Source organism: Agelaius phoeniceus, chromosome 10 (assembly GCF_051311805.1).
Source record: "Agelaius phoeniceus isolate bAgePho1 chromosome 10, bAgePho1.hap1, whole genome shotgun sequence".
Classification (NCBI taxonomy): Eukaryota; Metazoa; Chordata; class Aves; order Passeriformes; family Icteridae; genus Agelaius; species Agelaius phoeniceus.
Genome location: NC_135274.1, coordinates 8567408 through 8581064, shown reverse-complemented (window position 1 = coordinate 8581064; position 13657 = coordinate 8567408). Strand labels below are relative to the sequence as shown.

Sequence of the window (13657 nt, the reverse complement as noted above, 5' to 3'; positions counted from 1 at the left end):
CTGGCCTGTTAAAGTCAGGCCCGCTCTTAATCTTTAATAATTAGCCCAGCTGCACCTGCTTAGGGGTAAGATTATTTTCTATGCTACATTTATTTTCTTATATTTTATCCCCCTACATGTGCCTGCTGGGCTGGGAGGTGCCTGGAGTCCTGGGCAGGATCCCGGCTGAGAGGATCAGAAGCAGCGGCTCAGCTGCTCTTTGGGAGAACAATTGCAGAGGGAAGGGGCCAAAGAAGGGACCGGGCGGTGTGGAGCCAGGCTGTGTGGAGCCAGGCTGTAGAAAAGCCTGGTCTGCCTTGACTGGGAATGGCCGAGCCCTGCTCACCTGCTTGGAATGCAGCTCTTCCAAGCAATGCCCCACAAGGCCCCTGCAGCAGTTGGCCAGTGTAGAGGCCAGAGGAAGGCTGTGGCCCGCGTTGGCCAGAAAGCTGGGGCCAAGCAGGGTCCAAGTTGTTGGGCAAGGCAGCCTGAGTGAAAAAAGCACCTTAGCAGAGGATGGTTTCGATCCATCGACCTCTGGGTTATGGGCCCAGCACGCTCCCGCTGCGCCACTCTGCTCCTCCTCCCCAGGCCTGCCGGCCATTGCCCTCAGCCCAGCCTCACGCTGCCCGCCACTGCTGCCCCTCACTCCTTCCCTTCCTCTCTGATCTGCCTCCCCCACCCCACTAAATAGACACCCTCACCATGCACCTCCCTTCAGCCTGTGCTCGGCACCTCCACCGCCCGCCCTTGGCCTTCTCCCACACCTCCCGCACGCACCCCTGCACACACCCTGACCCTTCCACACCCACCCTGCCCCTGCACCTGCTCAACACACCCCTGCACACAGCCTCCAGCCTTGCCATCCATCAGCCCACCTGACATCCACACACATCCTCACACCTGCAGCCCTCGCCACAAATACACATCTGCTCCCGGCACCCGGCAACACTGCACCTGCCCGACACTTCCCATCTTTGATGGCCGACCTGGGACATGGGTTGCCTTGCCTTGGAACTGCCACCAGAAACAATTCTCCTCTTTTTGCTCTGCAAATTCTGCTGCCTCAGCTCCATGCTCCTCATGGGTACTCTGAAGCAAAAGCTCAGATTTCTGGCCACTTGGTGCCAAGCAGGTTGTCAAGCTGAAGGTCCTTGCCTTTAACACTTGGCGCCACTGCAAGGGGATGAAATGCTCAGCTCCAGGAGGTGATGAAATGCTCAGCTCCAGGTGCCATCTGCATTTGCCCTTCCCTTCTTCATTGTTGGGGCTGCAAGTGCAGGAGCCCTGGGGCAGCTGCTGTCCGTGGCGCACGTGTGCCACGGTGCTCCCCGTGCCCCTGGTCAGCTGCCCGCAGCCCAAAAGGGGCGCCTGCCCGTAGTTGGCAGGATTCGAACCTGCGCGGGGAAACCCCAATGGATTTCTAGTCCATCGCCTTCACCACTCGGCCACAACTACCTGCTCCAGCCCTGCCCGCCCTGCTCATCACCTGCCCTGGGCCACCACACCCACACCCACGCACTTCTGCACAAGGCTCCTCTGAACAAACACTGCTTCACATGCCTCAAAATCGCTCCCAAGGACAGCAGCAAAAAACACTCCTCATATTCAACCAGAAAAGACAACCAACTGCCTTGGCAAGACTCACTCTCCTACTTACCCAACACTTACGGCACAACAAGGGAAAACAACCAACCACAAAACAAAACTAATGCCAACCAATCCAAACAGAAATCAACCGACAGCTATCGAGAGGGGCAGCGGGGGTGTGAGTGCATGTGGGTTTTATGTCTATGAGGATGTGTGTGTGTGTGTCTGTGTGTGTTTGTATGTGTATGAGCATCTGTGTGTCTGTGTGACACGAGACAGTGAGGGCAAGCATACCAAGCAAACAAAGGAACACAGCCTAAAAGCTTTATAGCACTCAAACTTAACAGTATTTTAACTTACCTTGTACCTTAAACCTATTTAGTATCTCACTCTTAAAATTTGACAGAGCAAAAGCACTTCATACCGTTTAACCTAACTTACAACTTCCAACTTATACTTAGCAACCTAGCAAAAGAACAACACTAAGCACCATTTAGGTAACTCTATAGCTGGAACTTAACCTTACTGACAGGCCTAATGTACTTAGATCTCCAAGGTTCTTAAACATCTAAGGAAGCAGTGTTTCTCCCAGATTTGCTATAGCAAATACATGCAGACGTGCATGCACACAGACATGAAGAGTCGGTACAAGCAACGTGCCTGTGAAAAGTTCCCCTCAGTGGGCACTGAAACACTCACTTTGGATGCCTTTGCATCTCCCAAAGGGGGAAGGCTCAGGCCTCAAGGAGGGAGGGTATCAGCCCGGGACTCCTCCTTGTTGGGCAATCCACCAAGTACAGCAACCCTGAGAGTTCACTGGCTGTGAGAGCTGGCCCACTCAGGGCCATTGCTGGTCACAGCCTGCTGCGGTCCAGGACAGCTCAAATGGTCTCATTTTGGGCCACTCTTTATAGGGTTGTAAGAGAGTGGGCTTTAGTCCTATCAAGGTTTCATCCTGGCCACAGTTTTTGCTGGCACTTTCCTTGAAAGTGTGAAACAGAAATGTTGTGACGTTCAGGAAACAAAAATATTTTCCAAGACTGGTCATGAGGAAAACATGAGCTTGTCAGGCAGCAGTTCTTGGGAAGAGAGAGTGTTTCTGATAAGCTGAGGAGCAGCTGAGACCAGGTGCTGTTTCCAAGGCTGGGGCCTAACGAGCATTTCTCAGATCTCAGTGTGGCCTGAAAAAGGAGAGGGAGGAATGCACCACCACAGTTCCACTCCAAATTTGCAGCTTGGACCCTCCCAGAGCCAGCCGGGCCCTGGGGCCGGGCTGCAGAGGCCTGAGAGGCAGAGCCCCAGGGGCTCCGGCTGCAGCTCTGTGAGCCTTGGCCTCAGCCAGGCATCTGGGATCCCTGCCCTGTGGCTGTGGTGGTTCACCTGTGCTCCATCTCTCATAATGGAGATTGTCTCCCCAAAGTGAGGGCATTTTGTTTCCTTGGCCTATCCGGGCCAAGTGTGTGTATGTCGGGACTGTCAGCTGACAGTCACAAGATTCTGTGCTGTTGTGTGCAGGGTTGAGTGCGTGGCAGATTCAGTTCAGATGTAATTTAAGATAGTGGAATATAATTTAGAATAATAAAGTATAATAAAGTAATTAATTAGCCTTCTGGTATTAATGGAGTCCTCCTAATCATTCTCTCCCCTCATTGGGGTTGCCTGCAATACTACAGATTGTGCTATGCTTTTGTGAAGAAGCTTGACAGGAATGACAAGTCACTCCAAATATCTGAAATAATTCTCACAAGGAACAAATTGGCACCGGGCCCTGCAGGGCTGTGATCTCCAGGTTCCAGACTCAAGCTGAATGACTGAGGTTTGGTGCTCTGGTGTAATTTCTGGGAGTTCTTAGTGCAGCTGCTGGTAAGCTCAGGACAGCAGCCAGTGCTCACCCTGGCAGAGCAGGTGGGAGGTGAGGGAGGAGGAGAACAAAGGACCACGACTCTCCAGCAGTGCTGCACAAAGGCTTTAATGAGAAGGAGCAAAAGCGGTGGCACAGAACAGAGACCAAGGAAGAGGTGTGGGGGGCCAGGGAGGGCAAGAGATGGGCCCATTGGCCAAGGAGAAGGGGGATGATGCGCCGGCCTCAGCAGATCTGACCTCAGCAGCGGGGGAAAGGCAGACACAGGCCTGAGCCCCCCAGGCCAAGGGAGCCCCCAGAAGAGATGGGAACCCCCGCGGTGCTGAGGGAGCTGCCCACAGCAGCTGACAGAGAGGATCCCACGGCTGTGCTCTGAGGGAAGGAGGTGAGGATGGGGCCCGGCATGGTCACCACCACCGGCGAAGGCTCGATGTACACCGTGGAGTCAGCGCAGCGGGCGTTGCAGGGCTCAGTGCAGCTGCTGGCAAGGGGCGTTGGGCCACAGGGGCCGCAGGGCCGTGGGGGACAGGGTCTGCAGCAAGACATCTCTCGGTGCGGGAGGCAAGGCTGCAACACAGAGCAGGGAGCGGCACCCGGCCTCAGCATCGCTCTGTCTCTCTGTCCCTCAGCTCTCCCCAGGGACACATTTGCTCTCCAAACACACTCTGTGCCCACAGCTCCCACCACCCTCCTGGTGCCCTCCCAGTGGCACAGCACGGGAAGGCCGCCCCACTTCAGCAATGGGAGCCAGCCCAGTGGCTTTAAGGGCCCTGTGGAAAGACTGGTCACAGCCCATCTGCAGAGCAGACATGGCTGTGTCAGACAATGTCCCGGCGTGCACCAGCACATTTTGTTACACCACGGCAGGTGCAAATTCTGCTGGCAGATCCCCCTGAGGCTGAGCCCCATTGATCCCCTTCTGCTGGAACAAAGCCCCCTCTTCCCAGCTGGCCCCAGCCCCCAGCATGGAAAGGCTGACAGCCCTCCAACAGTTCTGTGCCAGGGCCACGCTCAGGCAGCCCAAGGATCAAGCCAGGCAGCCTCCATGAGAGCAGCTCAGCCCACAGCGAGGCATGGAGCGGGCTCAGGCTTACCTCGTTCCTCGAGGAAAGGGAGGCCAGAGACCAGGATGCAGAGCCTGCAGCAGAGCAGCCTTTTATGCTGGCTCCCAGAGCCCTGTGGGGCCACAAACATTCCTTGTTTCTGAAACATCCAAACTCCTGGGAGTGGCCACTTGCCAGGCCTCGCTGATGATCAGGTCCCTGCCTCTTTCATCTCAAATGTTGTTCTTCCTCTTTGTAGAACCCAAAACCCTGTGATGACTCTTAGAATCACTTTGGGATGGAATAGACCTTAAAATCATCTACCTCGAGCCCCCTTGAAACAGCTTCTAGAATTTCTCTGCACAGCCTATTCCAGTGTATCAATCGTCTCCAAGAAAAAGATGCCCTGCCAATGTCCAATCTAAATACACCTGCTTTCAGTTTCGAACCAGTGGCCCTTGAGCCATCCCTACATACCCCAACCAGGTATCCTTCCCTTTCTTAATTGAATGTCTCCTGGGAGCCCTGTCCTCTCTTTGCTATGCAACCCCAACCCTCTCAGCCTGTCCTCACAGGCTGATGGCTCCAGCTCCTGGTGCTCTTTGTGGCTCCTCTGGACCCACTGCAGCAGGTCTGTGTGTTTCTTAGCCTGTGGGTCCTAGGGCTGCAGGCAGTACCCCAGGTACGGTGTCAGGAGAGCCGAGCAGAGCAGGACAATCCCCTCCCTCAACCTGCTGCCCACACGGCTCTGGATGTAGCCCAGAATAAGATTGGATTTTTGCACTGGGCTGCTAGCTGGCAGGGCAGGTTCATGTTCAGTATTTCAGAACCTGCACGTTCCCCTCCACAGGGCTGCTCTCCACCCACTCAAGGCCTACTAGGCTGTGTCCAGGTTTGGGATTGCCCTGACCTTGGCATTTGACAACCAGAGCTCTGACCTCAGCTTGGGAAGTGGGGATCCTCCAGAAAACAAGGAATTCAACACGTAGGACACTGATCAAAGGCACGCCTACATCTCTCCCTGAAAGACCAATTGACCCATTTTCCCAAACACAAACTGACCCACTTTGCTCACTGTGTCCAGCCCTGAGGTCGGGATCTGGATGGCAGCTTTGGGGCAGAGGCTGAGGACAGGAAGCCCAAAGCTCATGGCTCCTTTTCCTGGGGCAGGCATCATTTGCCCATACACCTAATAGCACAGTTCAAAGGGATATTGGATCAGTCTCCCAGAGCTTGTGGGAACCATTGTGATGTGGAAGAGTTGGGAAAATCCATGAGCTTCAGGCAGACCTGAATCATGCTGATGTGGAAATGAGTGCACACAGTGCCCTGGACTCAGGCATTCCAGGGATACCACAGCACATGGCCCCTTCCCTCCAAAATGTCAGCCTTTGTCAGGGGCACTTCCAGACCTTCTAGGACCAGTCCGGTACCACCTTGTACATCCATGTAATCCTGTGCTGCTGCTGCAGCAGCTTTGCAAAAGCCATTGCCATTTGGTGGCTGCTCAAGGGCCCAGGGGATGCAGGGCGACCCAGGATAATGGAAGCTGGGAGAGACCTCTGGATGTTCTTTGCTCCCTCTCTGAGAAGAACAAACTTCCCAGCGGCCTCCGTAAATGGTGGGCCTTGTCCCATTGTCCTCTGAACACTGCCACTGTCAGACAGGTCCCTGTCTCCTGAGCAGCACTTCCAGGGATGCCCTGCACCCCCAGGAGGCCCCCAGTAGATGGAAAGGGCTCCTACAGAGGAGCCTTCCAGGTCCTCAATGAGGAGGACCAGCAGGAGATGACACTGAGGCTGCCTGCACTCATGAGCAGGGCATGGAGGGGGACATGGAGCTGCTGCCTCCGCCACCTCCTGGCACTTCAGGAGAGAATGAAGCCAAACTCTCCTGAGAGCTGCACTGCCACAGGGCAAGAGGCAGCAATCACAAGTAGCAAGAAAGGAAATCGCAGAGTTCCCTGGGGGAGGACAAGGGACAGGCCTGGGAGAGCTGTACAGTGATAGGGACCTCTTTTGCAAGCTGTGTCTGTGCTTAGAAGTCAGCAGGACAAGGCCCAGAGTCTGCTGAGGAACTGGGGCAGTGTGATCTGCCCAGAGCAGTTGATAGGAGCACAAGACCTCCAGAGCTCCACGCAGACCTTCTGGGGTTGATGTGGGGTACTCTGGGTCACTACAGTCCTTGAGCTGCCACCAAAAGACCCTGCCTTGGGAGACAGCAAATGCAGGAGATTGCAGACAAGCAGCAGGTGATCCCCGACTGGGAAGACAAGGTGGGGAAATATCCTTCATGGCAGCAGAACACTGAGGGTATGAGCTCTGTTATCCCTTGAGCACCTGAGTCTGTGGCAGCCAGTCCACTGAAGTCCACACTGGGTGACTCAGGTTTGCCTGGAGCTCAGGGATTTTCCCAGCTCTTCCACATCACCATGACACCTACTCTTCTGCCCTGGGAGACTGATCCAGTGTCCCTTTGAAATGTAAAATGCATGGAATGGGAAACCCCATGCCAGACCCAGAAAAAACAGCCATGGGCTCCCTGCCCTCAGCCTTTTCCCCAAAGCCACCAGCCAGGTCTCTGCCCCTGGGATGGGCACACTGAGTAAAGCAGGTCAGTGTGGCTGTGGGTCTGTTTCAGGGAAGGACACAGCATCTCTTTGATCACAAAACCAGGCCGTGGCACAGCCTGTGACTGTCAGCAAGTTCCCCATGGCTGCCACTCAGGCCTGCAGGGGACATCCTTTCAGGTGAACATGGACTTCCTTCCACTGAGCTTTGCCACCTCCCTGCAGAGTTGGGTCCCTTCCCCACTATGGGGTTGTGCAGTGTTGACTTTGTGCCTCAAGTGACCCTCAGTCTTCTGTAGGACTGTGATGACCCATGGAAGAAATGACTCTCACGATGAGCCTGAGTGTCTGCACTGAAAGCTCCTGAGAGATGAGCTGGGTGTCACTTCATGGCTGAATTTAACTGTAACGGGAGCCCAATTAACCATCAAGAAGAACAAGTGACAGAAACTTATAGACACCACACAAAGACTGTTCAATACACCTTATACACTGGCATGGGACCTCCAATGAAATTGCCTTAGGAAGCTGGGACACACATTAATCATTTCCAGGCTGGGTGGTGTGAAATTGGTGAAAAATGCCTGAGATGAAAGAGGCAGGGACCTGATCATCAGCGAGGCCTGGCAAGTGGCCACTCCCAGGAGTTTGGATGTTTCAGAAACAAGGAATGTTTGTGGCCCCACAGGGCTCTGGGAGCCAGCATAAAAGGCTGCTCTGCTGCAGGCTCTGCATCCTGGTCTCTGGCCTCCCTTTCCTCGAGGAACGAGGTAAGCCTGAGCCCGCTCCATGCCTCGCTGTGGGCTGAGCTGCTCTCATGGAGGCTGCCTGGCTTGATCCTTGGGCTGCCTGAGCGTGGCCCTGGCACAGAACTGTTGGAGGGCTGTCAGCCTTTCCATGCTGGGGGCTGGGGCCAGCTGGGAAGAGGGGGCTTTGTTCCAGCAGAAGGGGATCAATGGGGCTCAGCCGCAGGGGGATGTGCCCAGCAGAATTTGCACCTGCCGTGGTGTAACAAAATGTGCCGGCGCACGCCGGGACATTGTCTGACACAGCCATGTCTGCTCTGCAGATGGGCTGTGACCAGTCTTTCCACAGGGCCCTTAAAGCCACTGGGCTGGCTCCCATTGCTGAAGTGGGGCGGCCTTGCCGTGCCGTGCCACTGGGAGGGCACCAGGAGGGTGGTGGGAGCTGTGGGCACAGAGTGTGTTTGGAGAGCAAATGTGTCCCTGGGGAGAGCTGAGGGACAGAGAGACAGAGCGATGCTGAGGCCGGGTGCCGCTCCCTGCTCTGTGTTGCAGCCTTGCCTCCCGCACCGAGAGATGTCTTGCTGCAGACCCTGTCCCCCACGGCCCTGCGGCCCCTGTGGCCCAACGCCCCTTGCCAGCAGCTGCACTGAGCCCTGCAACGCCCGCTGCGCTGACTCCACGGTGTACATCGAGCCTTCGCCGGTGGTGGTGACCATGCCGGGCCCCATCCTCACCTCCTTCCCTCAGAGCACAGCCGTGGGATCCTCTCTGTCAGCTGCTGTGGGCAGCTCCCTCAGCACCGCGGGGGTTCCCATCTCTTCTGGGGGCTCCCTTGGCCTGGGGGGCTCAGGCCTGTGTCTGCCTTTCCCCCGCTGCTGAGGTCAGATCTGCTGAGGCCGGCGCATCATCCCCCTTCTCCTTGGCCAATGGGCCCATCTCTTGCCCTCCCTGGCCCCCCACACCTCTTCCTTGGTCTCTGTTCTGTGCCACCGCTTTTGCTCCTTCTCATTAAAGCCTTTGTGCAGCACTGCTGGAGAGTCGTGGTCCTTTGTTCTCCTCCTCCCTCACCTCCCACCTGCTCTGCCAGGGTGAGCACTGGCTGCTGTCCTGAGCTTACCAGCAGCTGCACTAAGAACTCCCAGAAATTACACCAGAGCACCAAACCTCAGTCACTGAGCTTGAGTCTGGAACCTGGAGATCACAGCCCTGTAGGGCCTGGTGCCAATTTGTTCCTTGTGAGAATTATTTCAGATATTTGGAGTGACTTGTCATTCCTGTCAAAGCTTCTTCACAAAAGCGCAGCAAAATCAATCTTCTGTCTTCTCTTAGTGATGTTGGGATGTGTCAATGGTGTGAGTACAGGATTGTGCGCTGGAAAGGAGAATAGCTCTTCTTTCCATGCCTGGATGTCGGCAGTGTGGCTTCAACAGTGTCTTACTGAAACGTTCACTCTGTTACTGACTAAATGGATGAAGCATAAATAGAATATTGATTTTAAATCAATATTTAATGTTTTATAGGGAGACTGTGCATTGAGACTTTTATAGTATGCAAACGATCATCGATACAATATTAAGAGGGTGCAAGAGTGTTGGCCACCACTGGGTCCCCATTCACAGCAAGAAAATAATTTTAAACTCACAGTTACAACATTCATACCATTATCAGTTCTCTCTCTCACATGCACAAACACACACACACACTCAGTATTTAGGTGTAAATACACCTTTTTAAAATTCCCCTTGAAAATGACCGCTCTTGGAAAATATTTATGTTTCCCGAACACAACATCCCCATTCTCACACTTTCAAAGAAAGTGCCAGCAAAAACTGTGGCCAGGATGAAACCTTGATAGGACTAAAGCCCACTCTCTTACAACCCTATAAAGAGTGGCCCAAAATGAGACCATTTGAGCTGTCCTGGACCGCAGCAGGCTGTGACCAGCAATGGCCCTGAGTGGGCCGGCTCTCACAGCCAGTGAACTCTCAGGGTTGCTGTACTTGGAGGATTGCCCAACAAGGAGGAGTCCCGGGCTGATACCCTCCCTCCTTGAGGCCTGAGCCTTCCCCCTTTGGGAGATGCAAAGGCATCCAAAGTGAGTGTTTCAGTGCCCACTGAGGGGAACTTTTCACAGGCACGTTGCTTGTACCGACTCTTCATGTCTGTGTGCATGCACGTCTGCATGTATTTGCTATAGCAAATCTGGGAGAAACACTGCTTCCTTAGATGTTTAAGAACCTTGGAGATCTAAGTACATTAGGCCTGTCAGTAAGGTTAAGTTCCAGCTATAGAGTTACCTAAATGGTGCTTAGTGTTGTTCTTTTGCTAGGTTGCTAAGTATAAGTTGGAAGTTGTAAGTTAGGTTAAACGGTGTGTAGTGCTTTTGCTCTGTCAAATTTTAAGCCTCTGTCAAGCTCTTAGGCTGTGTTCCTTTGCATGCTTGCCCTCGCTGTTGTGTGTCACACACACACACACACAGAGCTCCTCAAACACACAGATCCAGAAACAGCCACCCCCGCCCCCTGCCTCTCGATAGCTGTCGGTTGATTTCTGTTTGGATTGGTTGGCATTAGTTTTGTTTTGTGGTTGGTTGTTTTCCCTTGTTGTGCCGTAAGTGTTGGGTAAGTAGGAGAGTGAGTCTTGCCAAGGCAGTTGGTTGTCTTTTCTGGTTGAATATGAGGAGTGTTTTTTGCTGCTGTCCTTGGGAGCGATTTTGAGGCATGTGAAGCAGTGTTTGTTCAGAGGAGCCTTGTGCAGAAGTGCGTGGGTGTGGGTGTGGTGGCCCAGGGCAGGTGATGAGCAGGGCGGGCAGGGCTGGAGCAGGTAGTTGTGGCCGAGTGGTGAAGGCGATGGACTAGAAATCCATTGGGGTTTCCCCGCGCAGGTTCGAATCCTGCCAACTACGGGCAGGCGCCCCTTTTGGGCTGCGGGCAGCTGACCAGGGGCACGGGGAGCACCGTGGCACACGTGCGCCACGGACAGCAGCTGCCCCAGGGCTCCTGCACTTGCAGCCCCAACAATGAAGAAGGGAAGGGCAAATGCAGATGGCACCTGGAGCTGAGCATTTCATCACCTCCTGGAGCTGAGCATTTCATCCCCTTGCAGTGGCGCCAAGTGTTAAAGGCAAGGACCTTCAGCTTGACAACCTGCTTGGCACCAAGTGGCCAGAAATCTGAGCTTTTGCTTCAGAGTACCCATGAGGAGCATGGAGCTGAGGCAGCAGAATTTGCAGAGCAAAAAGAGGAGAATTGTTTCTGGTGGCAGTTCCAAGGCAAGGCAACCCATGTCCCAGGTCGGCCATCAAAGATGGGAAGTGTCGGGCAGGTGCAGTGTTGCCGGGTGCCGGGAGCAGATGTGTATTTGTGGCGAGGGCTGCAGGTGTGAGGATGTGTGTGGATGTCAGGTGGGCTGATGGATGGCAAGGCTGGAGGCTGTGTGCAGGGGTGTGTTGAGCAGGTGCAGGGGCAGGGTGGGTGTGGAAGGGTCAGGGTGTGTGCAGGGGTGCGTGCGGGAGGTGTAGGAGAAGGCCAAGGGCGGGCGGTGGAGGTGCCGAGCACAGGCTGAAGGGAGGTGCATGGTGAGGGTGTCTATTTAGTGGGGTGGGGGAGGCAGATCAGAGAGGAAGGGAAGGAGTGAGGGGCAGCAGTGGCGGGCAGCGTGAGGCTGGGCTGAGGGCAATGGCAGGCAGGCCTGAGGAGGAGGAGCAGAGTGGCGCAGCGGGAGCGTGCTGGGCCCATAACCCAGAGGTCGATGGATCGAAACCATCCTCTGCTAAGGTGCTTTTTTCACTCAGGCTGCCTTGCCCAACAACTTGGACCCTGCTTGGCCCCAGCTTTCTGGCCAACGCGGGCCACAGCCTTCCTCTGGCCTCTACACTGGCCAACTGCTGCAGGGGCCTTGTGGGGCATTGCTTGGAAGAGCTGCATTCCAAGCAGGTGAGCAGGGCTCGGCCATTCCCAGTCAAGGCAGACCAGGCTTTTCTACAGCCTGGCTCCACACAGCCTGGCTCCACACCGCCCGGTCCCTTCTTTGGCCCCTTCCCTCTGCAATTGTTCTCCCAAAGAGCAGCTGAGCCGCTGCTTCTGATCCTCTCAGCCGGGATCCTGCCCAGGACTCCAGGCACCTCCCAGCCCAGCAGGCACATGTAGGGGGATAAAATATAAGAAAATAAATGTAGCATAGAAAATAATCTTACCCCTAAGCAGGTGCAGCTGGGCTAATTATTAAAGATTAAGAGCGGGCCTGACTTTAACAGGCCAGAGCTGTAGGCAATATAAAGAACAGTGATATAAAAGTGCAGATTAGTTGGTTGAGAGACAACTAGAGTCTGTTAACTACAGTGGGAAGACGGTGGAGTCAGTGCTTAGAGGAGCTGCCTAGCAGAAACATCAAAGAGGTCTGAAACTCTTGCAATAAAGAGACAACAAGATTTAACCTTGCAATATAATAATAACAGGCACCTGCTGGTTGTGAGCCAGGTCAGCCTTGGCAAAAGCCGACTGCAGGGGCTGCTCTGGGTCCTGCAGAGACTCCCAGAGAGTGGTGAGCCACCGCAGCCAGGTGGGCAGGGCACCTTGTGCTTCTCCACACCTGGGCATCAGGCTGGGGCTGCAATGGGGCTGAGGCACTGAGTTGCCTTGTCCTTGCTTTGTCTCCAGCCATGCTCTGAGCAGGCATTTGGACTTGCGTCCTCCTGGGATGCCTTGCAGTCAAGTTCCTTGTGAGAGGGAAGAGTTGGCAGAGCGGGTTCTTCCCTCCCTGCTGTGCAGCATAGGCAGTGAGTGAAGTTCTTTGTCAGAGGAAGTGGAGGTCAGTCACTGGCGCGCCCTTGTTGTGTCACCTGTGCTTTTCTCCTTGGCGCTGCAGTCCCTGTGCTGGGTTCAGCAGAGGGTCTTTGTTGAGCTTTGGTAGAGATGGGTCAGAGTTAGCCTCTGCATAGTCCTTAAGGAGGTGGAGGGGGTTGGTGTGGAGAAGAGAAGGCAAGGGGGCTTGTGGTGTGTGAAGGTAAGTGGGGAAGGTAAGTTTGGCTGCGTGAGAAAGGGCTTGTTGCAGTTTGGGAAGGGGAAGATTTTGCGTGCTCTGAAGCGCGGCAGTTGTAAGGGAGGGCGTGTGAGGGTTGCAGGGAGCTGTGCTGGTGCGCTGAAGGGCGGCGTGATGGGAGAGGGTGTGTAGGGCGTGCAGGAAGGCTGCAGGTGGAGTGAGATGTGCAGAGCGGTGGAGAGGCAGGCAGGCTGAGCTGGGGCCATAAGGCTGAGGCAGGCTGAGCACAGGGGGCCCCAGTGACCTGGGCAGGAGGTCCTATGGTGTAATGGTGAGCACTCTGGACTCTGAATCCAGTGATCTGAGTTCAAATCTCAGTGGGACCTGAGCCTTTTGGTTGCCTCAGTTTGCTTGCCCTCACCATGCCGACACTCTCACCCCTCTCCTCCGCCGCGGCTTCCCTTCTGCACTCTTCTCACAGCAAGCACACGCCTCCTGAGCTGCAGAACTCCCACTCACAATGGGCCAGGCGCAGGACTCTGCCCTGCCACCACTGCCTCCTCCTGTCTTGGATGCGTCTCACACCGGACACTGGGCTACACGCTCTGGGCACCTGTTTCCACCTTCCACCATTCCCACAGGAACAGCAGCTTACTCCGTGTGCCATTACTTGTAGGCCCCCTGCTGTCAACATCTCCTGTTGTGCTCCTTTCCTCTGTGGCTTCTTTTCCTCTTTTCCCTGCCCATCCCTTCCTATTGCTCTGCAATCCATTCCGGGAGCTCTACCAGCATTGGGCAGTGCCCCATCCTTGGGGTTCCATTTGTTTCCATGGGAGAGGGAAGGATCTCCCTGGCAGAGCAGGTGGGAGGTGAGGGAGGAGGAGAACAA

General features: G+C 54.9%; 5 non-coding genes across 5 annotated transcripts; 3 read left to right on the top strand and 2 right to left on the bottom strand.

The window, feature by feature from the left end:
* Nucleotides 1–486: 486 nt before the first annotated feature.
* On the bottom strand, nt 487–558 carry TRNAM-CAU (transfer RNA methionine (anticodon CAU)). Its single transcript has one exon. It is a non-coding gene; the product is annotated as a tRNA-Met (tRNA).
* A 797-nt stretch (nt 559–1355) lies between these two features.
* On the bottom strand, nt 1356–1437 carry TRNAS-AGA (transfer RNA serine (anticodon AGA)). The gene has a single exon. It is a non-coding gene; the product is annotated as a tRNA-Ser (tRNA).
* A 9174-nt stretch (nt 1438–10611) lies between these two features.
* Nucleotides 10612–10693, top strand: TRNAS-AGA (transfer RNA serine (anticodon AGA)). The gene has a single exon. It is a non-coding gene; the product is annotated as a tRNA-Ser (tRNA).
* Nucleotides 10694–11490: 797 nt separating this feature from the next.
* TRNAM-CAU (transfer RNA methionine (anticodon CAU)) lies at nt 11491–11562 on the top strand. Its single transcript has one exon. It is a non-coding gene; the product is annotated as a tRNA-Met (tRNA).
* A 1520-nt stretch (nt 11563–13082) lies between these two features.
* TRNAQ-CUG (transfer RNA glutamine (anticodon CUG)) lies at nt 13083–13154 on the top strand. Its single transcript has one exon. It is a non-coding gene; the product is annotated as a tRNA-Gln (tRNA).
* The last annotated feature ends 503 nt before the right edge of the window (nt 13155–13657 follow it).